This window comes from Drosophila biarmipes, unplaced genomic scaffold (assembly GCF_025231255.1).
Source record: "Drosophila biarmipes strain raj3 unplaced genomic scaffold, RU_DBia_V1.1 ptg000019l, whole genome shotgun sequence".
Lineage (NCBI taxonomy): Eukaryota > Metazoa > Arthropoda > Insecta > Diptera > Drosophilidae > Drosophila > Drosophila biarmipes.
In genome coordinates this window covers 4,503,370-4,512,946 of record NW_026114537.1, presented here as the reverse complement: position 1 = coordinate 4,512,946, position 9,577 = coordinate 4,503,370, and the positions used below count along the sequence as shown (strand labels likewise).

At 32.1% G+C, this 9,577-nt stretch overlaps 1 pseudogene; it reads left to right on the top strand.

Annotated features, from left to right (window-relative positions):
* Nucleotides 1-2,292: 2,292 nt before the first annotated feature.
* Nucleotides 2,293-7,814, top strand: LOC122818095 (NADH-ubiquinone oxidoreductase chain 5-like; annotated as a pseudogene).
* The last annotated feature ends 1,763 nt before the right edge of the window (nt 7,815-9,577 follow it).

The window sequence follows — 9,577 nt, the reverse complement described above, 5'->3', positions numbered from 1 at the left end:
AAATTTAATCTCTCAAGGTACTATAAGAATCGAAGGAAGATTTTCGGAACCACTTGCTGAAGCAGTTACTTGCTTGGTATACTGTGAATACGATTCAATGATTGATATTGATAAGCATAGAAATATTCGTACGCTCTTTTAAAATGAATACTTTACAAATTGAACATTTTCTTTCTAAGCATTCAAAGACAAAATCTATTTTTAAAGGAGTTTTTCCTTCTAACAGGTTAACAAAAACTATTTTAAAGTATCCCGCACTAATAATTGCGAATACCGACACTTCAAATCAAATCACTTCATTCAAATTGGATTGCATTTTATTTTTAAAGTCGTAGGTCAGCAGAATTTTTCGATTCATATGGTCAATACCCCCAGAATAAAGAATTTTTAAAATTTTTAAAATCTAATGCTTATAAATTTTGTTTTAATAAGCAACAACTGCAGGGATACTTTTCTAACACTTGCGGACATTATTGTATGCTGTTCGGTCTTTTTAAAAGTAAAAAGAAAACACTAAATTCTTTTTTAAGAAAATTCAAGAAAAACGATTATTTATTTAATGATAAATTAGTAATAAAAATGTTTAAGAACCATTTTAAAAAATAAAAAACATAAAATTAATTCGTTTTTTTTGGAGCAATACGTTTGTTTAACTTATAATTTTAATCATTAGGCTAAGGGCTTCCTCTTTCAGTGCAGGCAGCATATGACACTGACATGTGTCTGGTCCAGATGAGGCATCATCGTCGCTCCAGGGACAAAGTTTATAATGGAATCCAAACTTCGAATGGATCAACTCTTTTTCCTCTAAATCCTCCAAAGTAGCTTTTAGGAACTCCATCCTTTGTAGGTGTTGCTCGAAAAGCATGCCTTCAAATTGCATCAAGAATAGTTTATCTGTTGAGCGTACATTTTTAAGGAAAACTATTTCTTTTTGAGACTGATTTAAGACTGTTGTTGGATTTAAAAACTCAGCTCTTTATTTTGAAGAATCTTATTTACTTTACTTATTTACTGATAAAAATTCAATTTGAGCACAACTAAATCTGTTCAGATCTTTTCCTTTATATACCATATGAGTTATTCCATTCTCATTTAATTTCCTAAATGGTGTCTTTGTAGAAAATTTGTTCACATAACTTTAAGGTAGAAATATCCAAACATCTTTATCGTCCTTATCAGTTAAATACAGAGCTATTTTAGTTCCATATGGTGTCTTTTTCAGCTTACATCCAGTGATCATATACTCAAATCCAATACATAGATTTTTAATTTTTGTGTAGCCAATCACAGGCTTCACGTCATTTAAGGTCTCTAAGAAGTCCTATCAAATTCAACAAAATAAGGTGATAAAGTATTTACTTTTAATTTATATGCACACCATTTTTGATCAGCGTAAGATTGGATTCGTCGTGCACTAGTACCTAACTATTGTATACTAATTCTTTAACCAAAAATTACATGGTCTTTTATACTTGTCAACAACTATACATTTCTATCAATTCATGTGGAGTAAATGAGATAACAATATGTCTACAATTTATGTACCAAAATACTTATTCAAACTATGTAATACTTGAGAATAAAGTCAGAAATACATATCAGTATGTCTATCTCTTTTTCTATTTATATAAATCTTTCAATAGCGTTAAAATAAAGTTAGTATATATAACGTAAGAATTGTCCCTCAAATGCTATATAATTTACAGTTTTTATAGAAAAGTCAGTTTATTTTTAAAAACATCGAAATGGTGAAGTACCATTGCGAGTTGTGTTCAAAAACAAAATCCTTTACTACTCGCAGCGGCCTAAAAGCGCATACATTAAAAATACACAACTTCGCCTATCAGAAATCTAAATCCTCCTTTTATTATTGTTATTTCTGTCCTAAAGTACGGAAAATTTGGTTGCGATACGACTTTAATATGCATCGTCTATTGGTTCACAACGCAGAGCTAAAAAGTATTTGTAAGGCAAAGAAAAATTGTTCAATAAATAAAAAACAATTATAAGCCCTCAATTTTAAAAAAGTTTTTAATTTATTTTTCTTTATGCATGCAACATCTAGTAATGCGTCGTCATCTCCATCATCCAGCAAAGTTAAATAATGGTTAGTCGGTGGCGGTTGAGGTCCCATAAGTTCTTCAAAGATGTGGTCGTCGTTAGGAAAAACCTCATCTTCTGGCCTGGATAGGTCGTCGTCCAATTGAAATTCCTGTGCACACTGAAATACACCTTCACCTTATTCGTGTGTGATAAGGGATTCCAAGAAATCCTGCGTAGTAGTCCCCAATGGAAACTGGCTCCACTCAAGAGACTCCAATCCTGGGTCCCTATTTTGGGTCGACGATGCAGCCGGTTGAAATACGCTTTGTAGAAGGCGATCAACCGAACCTTCTGCTTCGGAAACCTGCACAAGTTCCAGGTGCGAGTTTTCGATTATTTCAAGATCAGAATCTTGCGTGGGTGGTAATTCCAGGTTGTCAATCTCAACCTCGTTTTCCGAATCGATAAATTCTACGGTTAGATCCATAGGTATGCAGTACTGAGGCATTTCAAGAACTGATCCTGAGCAATTTGAGTGGTGTCATTTTTATAGTCCAGAATGTTCACTTAACAGGTTGACATCTACAGGGAGTGCATACAGGCATGTTGTACTCCTAGAACAAATCCGATTGGTTCTCGAACATAAGCAGCCCAATACCCCAGTAGAATGGTTATTAGAAGGAAAACGAACACAAGGATTGATAACAAGTTACCGGGGGTGAACGTGGTGTAGGAGGGGTCCGGATGTAGGTAAATATCGTGTGCAACTTCGACATAGGTTAAGGAAAGGCAATCTCTGTGTAAGCAACATATGAATAAATGGTCAGTTAAGGTCGGGCCAGCATTGGCATAAGATGTCGCGATGCAACCATTCGAATTTCCTAAGCCTTAAGCTAAGAGTAGCTATTAAAAGCGGTTGCGGAGGTTTTTTAGGCGGTTTTAAATGTATTTTGTATTAGTTGTTTTTAATTGCAAGCTTATACTCATCCCAGAATCAGTGTGTTTGGTATTCCACGGAACCCTCCCTTTTTATTGCATTTCAAATATTGTGACCCCTTGTTATCTTCTGAGAATGAGCAGGAGAAAGTGAACGTGCGTACCCACGAACCCGAATCTCACCCCCTACCCTCGAGCCCTTGCTCATGACTGCTTGTGCGCGAAAGTGTGAAATTTTAGTGGGAATATACGGGAGGAGGCAGAATTTGAAATTCGGTACAATTTTCCGCTTCAGTGCACCGTTTTAAGAAATTCTTAAAACTAAACATCTTATCCTACACATAAATATTATTGGGTGACCTTTAGATATAAACCCTGAAAAGTGTTCCCATTAACAAATTTAAAACATAAACCTTAAAGTGATCCCACTAGCTAATTTTTCTATACACACCCGTCTAACTTTATCGTAGACACAAACAATTTCGATATCCTCAGCCCTGAAAAGTGATCCTATAAGTCTTGTACAACTTGAACATTAAAGTGATTCTTCAGCTCATTTTTCCTAGACACACTCCTCAAAAGGAATCGTATAACATATATGAAAAACTAGAGTATAAGACCGCAGCGGCGGTCATCGCAGCGGCAGTCTCGGCAGCGTCCAAACCTCCGCTGCGAAACCTGGACTGAAAAAGGCAAAAAACGACGATGACCTCCGCTACCGTAAATAGTATACCCCCTCATTTAAAAAAAAAAAAAATTGGTGTCATTGGACAGCATTTTTCAAGCCCTTTCCAATGGTATATTTTCTCTGTTCTAAAATAAAAACTGCACATTTTGAAAAAAACCTCACAAAATTAAAATTTCACACCTTCGCGCACAAGCAGACATGAGCAAGGACTCGCGGGTAGGGGGTGAGATTCGGGTTCGTGGGTACGCACGTTCACTTTCTCCTGCTCATTCTCAGAAGATAACAAGGGGTCACAATATTTGAAATGCAATAAAAAGGGAGGGTTCCGTGGAATACCAAACACACTGATTCTGGGATGAGTATAAGCTTGCAATTAAAAACAACTAATACAAAATACATTTAAAACCGCCTAAAAAACCTCCGCAACCGCTTTTAATAGCTACTATGGTTTATTACGAGTTATTTCTTTTTTACAATTAATAAATTTAAAGTATAGTTTTGAATTAGAATTAGATTAGTAGAAGGAGTATTAGTGAGATTAGTATGTTTGCGTCAAACAGATTTAAAGGCATTAATTGATTATTCTTCTGTTGCTCATATAGGAATTCTTTTAGCAGGTTTATTAACAATAACTTATTGAGGGTTATGTGGTTCATACACTTTAATAATTGCTCATGGTTTATGTTCTTCCGGATTATTTTGTTTAGCTAATATTTCTTATGAACGTTTAGGAAGTCGTTGTATACTAATTAATAAGGGTTTATTGAATTTTATACCTGCTATAACTTTATGATGATTTTTATTAAGATCAGCTAATATAGCTGCTCCGCCTACATTAAATTTATTAGGAGAAATTTCTTTATTAAATAGAATTGTTTCTTGATCATGAATTTCAATAATTATGTTATCATTTTTATCATTTTTTAGAGCTGCTTATACTTTATATTTATATTCTTTTAGTCAACATGGAAAATTATTTTATGGGGTTTATTCTTTTAGAGGAGGTAAAATTCGAGATTATTTGTTAATATTATTACATTGATTACCTTTAAATTTATTAATTTTAAAAAGGGAATCATGTATATTATGATTATATTTAAATAATTTAATAAAAATACTAATTTGTGGTGTTAGTGATATGAAATAATTCATTTTAGATCGTGAAATATTTATAAATTTGTAGAATTAGATTCGGTAATTTAATTCTATTAGTTTATCGTGTTTTTTATTAAGATTATATTTTTTACTAAATAATATAGTTTATTTTATTGAATGAGAAGTTGTTTCTTTAAATTCTATCAGAATTGTGATAACTTTTTTATTTGATTGAATAAGTTTATTATTTTAACTTTTGTCTTATTAATTGCTTCATTAGTAATTTTTTACAGAAATGAATATATAAGAAGAGGTGAAAATATTAATCGATTTATTATATGAGTATTAATGTTTGTTTTATCAATAATATTATTAATTATTAGTCCTATTTTAATTAGAATTTAATTAGGATGAGATGGTTTAGGATTAGTTTTTATTGTTTAGTTATTTATTTTATATAATATTAAATCTTATAATGCAAGTATATTAACTGCTTTATCTAATCGAATTGAGGATGTAGCTCTTCTTTTAGCTATTGCTTGAATATTAAATTATGGAAGATGAAATTATATTTTTTATTTAGAAGTTATACAAAATGAATTTGAAATATTAATAATTGGGAGTTTAGTTATATTAGCTGCTATAACTAAAAGAGCACAAATTCCTTTTTCTTCTTGATTGCCATTTCGTCGAGCTGTCTTTCTATGTTTTTCATTAAGTTCAGATGTAATTGGCTTATTCCTCCCATGTGTCATAATGGTTTTGTTAATCAAGAGAGTTAATATTTTATTTACCAAATTATAACATTCCATAATTGATAATTTCCCCTGACTTAATACACTTAAGTCCTGTTCTAAAATATGTATATGTCGCTTGTTACTAAAAACAAAATCTAGTATTGCCATTATGGCGTCAAAATTCAATACGGTTCCATTATGAGTTAAAGCATCATTGGCAATGCCTGTAATTTTATTTCCGCGCCGAAAAGTATTTTTCAGTTCCCCTTTTGTATTGTCCCATTGCTATTTCCGCCGATTCTCTCCAGCTAACATAACTATCTTCTTCGCCTTTATATTCTCGAACCGACTTAATGATTTCATAAGAAGTATCGCACCTTACGTATGGATCAACAGCTTCCGCCTTGAATTCCTCAACCTTCTTTGTGTGATTTAATTGTGTCTTTAAACTCGCGATTTCACTCCTTAAAGGACTCAATTTATTATTAACTATTTGTGCTATTAAATTTGTTATCTTTATTTTTGTTTAATATATGTTTTGGGAGAAATAGTTTTTTTTTTGAGCAGTGTGTTTTTCGTAACGGTCACTAATTTAAGGATTGTTGTAAACAAAGGGGGATTATTGCATTTATTGTTTTCCTCCTTTAGCTATTTTCACGATGTAAACACTTTTTATCATGTCATCGGTTAGGTTTTTGAGCGGCGCGAATTCCCTATTTGTTTTTGAAAATTATTGCTTAGTAATTTTTTTTATTGATAATTTTTATTCACTAGTTTACAATTTTCCTTAGTGCCGAACTTAATTTTCACTGCTCGCGATATTCTAGTTGTCGACCGATTAATTCGGATTCATAAACGGACTGCCTGACTTTGGTTCAATAATCTATAATCAAACCTCTGCTTAAAAGATTTATCACAAAAATCGGATTAAGAGAATCAACCAAGAGAGTCGAAAAATAGGATGATGAAAATTGTCAATTAAATTTGAAATTGCAATTTTGCAGAATTGAAATTCTTCCGGAAATCGATGTTTACGTTAGCGGACTTGGGGCTCCCTTTTTGGGGCTCTGGTGTTTACAATATCGGCTTGGATGTTTACAGAATCCGTTTGGAGCGGAGAGTGTGAAACAGATCTGGGTGGGAATCCATTGGAGGCTTTGTTTAAAGAATGGAAAAAAGCTCTTGGCTCAAAGTTCTTTATAAATTGGGCAAGGGCCCCTAAGTAATGTGTCATATAACTTGCATTATAGTGTGCTCCGGCCAAATTGTGGGATCTAAAGCGTTAGAAAACATAGATTCTGGAAGAGTAATTTTAAAAGAAGAGGTATCACGTGGTTGTTTGAAATTAAATTTAAAGACACTTATACTATTAGGTTGTGCACCCAATTTTTGGCACAGGTAGCTTTTAACACAATCAGAAGTGGCTTCCGGATTCAGACGAGAAACAAAGACCGACCGACAAAGACCGAAATTCTGTAAGCGCGTTCCTTGTTTGCCTCATGAAGGCTTTCATCTCCTGAGTAAGTAAGAGGCAGGTTGGGCAGAACCAAGTTAAGCCGATAGACAAGGATGCCTAAAAATTTAAGGCGGAGCGCAAAACAACAAAGTTTGGAGAATCTATTGCTCTTGAGTCGGAGGAACACATCCTCTACATGCCGGAAAGGTACACCTTTCTTCAGGATGATATCATCAATCAGATGGTTGATGGAAAATTTAATATTTATAAAAGTATTTATATTTATATTTAGAAATAAGCCAATAATCATTAAAAATGTGAGATTTTAAGAATAAAACAATAAATGCACTTTTTTAAATATAAGGAAAATATATCTCGAATCTTTTTTATTGGGAAATGGTATATAAATATTATAGATAATGGCGTTTCTTAAACAGTATTTGTTTAGTAACTGAGGAGTGACTACATGAATTTCGAAAAAATTTATAAATTTATTTATAAAGTTTGTAAAATATACTACGATGAATATTTCATCTCAGTTAACCAAAGCTAGGTTCGCATTGAAGCGAAAATTCGATGATCTCAAACAAGTCAGAAATCAGACGAATTTGCAATTGGCGGAAACTTTTAAGTCCCTTACCGAACTTGTTAAGGAAAATAATAAACAAAAGACATCTAATGTAAGACAGAATAAAAGTAAAACTAATGAGAACCAACCAATCTAATCGAACTATAATTTCACAAGTAGTGAAAGTAATTCCTATAAGGAATTTTTTTACAGACGAATATACTCGTAGAGGAAGATGTAGAAAAAGAGAAAAAGGAGACGGAAAAGATTGAAGAAGAAGGGGCATAACCTTCGGCAATGAATACAGAAGAACTAGATATGGGTCTGGACGCAGATCTAGAAAATAAAAACACTAGTTATAATTATGATTTTAATATCAATAATTTGATCAGAGAAAATGTTTTGGATGAAGGTTATTGACCTAAAAAAACTGCAAACAATACATTAATCATTCGCCAATGGAATATGAAACTAAAATTTTAAAATAATAAAATAACATTTTCTAGTGGAATAAGTTGTAATCCGACTCCTGGTCTGTATTTCTATTTTTTCTTAGTAAACCTGAAAACTATGATGATCATGATTTAAAGATGTTTAAAAAAATTATATTAGAAACGAATATACACAGAGTAGGCTTCAATCCTAATAACCGAATCAAGGGTACACGAGCATACCATATAGCCATAGAAGTTGATAGGCAATACTTTCAATCCTACAAAGTCTAATCCACTTCGCTCAAAAGCAGGGTTTGGTTACATGACCCTTCAGAAGTCAAATCTAAACTATGTACACTGGAATGATTAGAATTACAACAATTACAATTATAAACAAATTGTCTGTCGACATTTTGGAAAATTCTAGAAAAGATTAAAAGCATTGAGGATTGCATTTTTAAATATGTAACAAACCCAATATCATTGCCAAAAAAAACACTTTCAACGAAGGCGAGTGATTACAAGGGGTATAAATAATCTGTGACAAGCAGATTTGGTTAGAGCCTTTTTAAAAATCAAACGATGGGTACAGATACTTGTTGACTGTTATAGACACACTTTCGAAATTTGGTTGGGGTGAGGCATTAAGATCAAAGAGTGCTAATGATGTTTCTCAAGCCATGGAAATAATATTTAAATCGGGTCATGGAACACCAAATAACCTGCAAACTGATGATGGAACTGAATTCTTTAATTCGAAATTTAAAGTATTAATGAAAAGTTATAGGATAAATCATTTTTCAACCTTCAGCATCTATAGTTGAACGTTTTAATAGAATTCCTACTAATGTACTAATACTAAACTAATGTGGTTAGAATTTAGTTTCAATGGAAAATATAAGTGAATAGATATGTATAAGCAATTATTTAATAATTATTAATAATAATACAATAATCGAGTGACACAACAAATAAAATGAGTCCAAGTAATGTCAATTCTTCCAATGAAAAACAAATATTACTTGATAACTTAATTACACCTAATGACTTGAAAATATTTGTTCCAAGTAAATTCCGGAAGGGCGACCACGTTCGTATTAGTCAATATAAACATGTTTTTGAGAATTAATAATAATACAATAATCGAGTGACACAACAAATAAAATGAGACCAAGTAATGTCAATTCTTCCAATGAAAAACAAATATTACTTGATAACTTAATTACACCTAATGACTTGAAAATATTTGTTCCAAGTAAATTTCGGAAGGGCGACCACGTTCGTATTAGTCAATATAAACATGTTTTTGAGAAAGGGTACACATCAAACTATACAACTGAAATCTTTAAAATTAGAAAGTTGAACAATACCAACCCAAAACATACTTACTTGAAGATTTAGATGGTAGTCAGATTCACTGCGGACTCTATAAAGAAGAACTCAAAAAAACACGATTTCCCATACATACGCAGTCGAAAAAAAAGCAGTAAGGCGATAAGGTTTTCAAGGACTAGCTGGATAAATAAGGAAGACATTTTGTAGTATAACAAGTGATTTATTTATTTTCATATTTTTTATTTATTCATTATTATCTTAAACTTAGTTTAATAATATTTT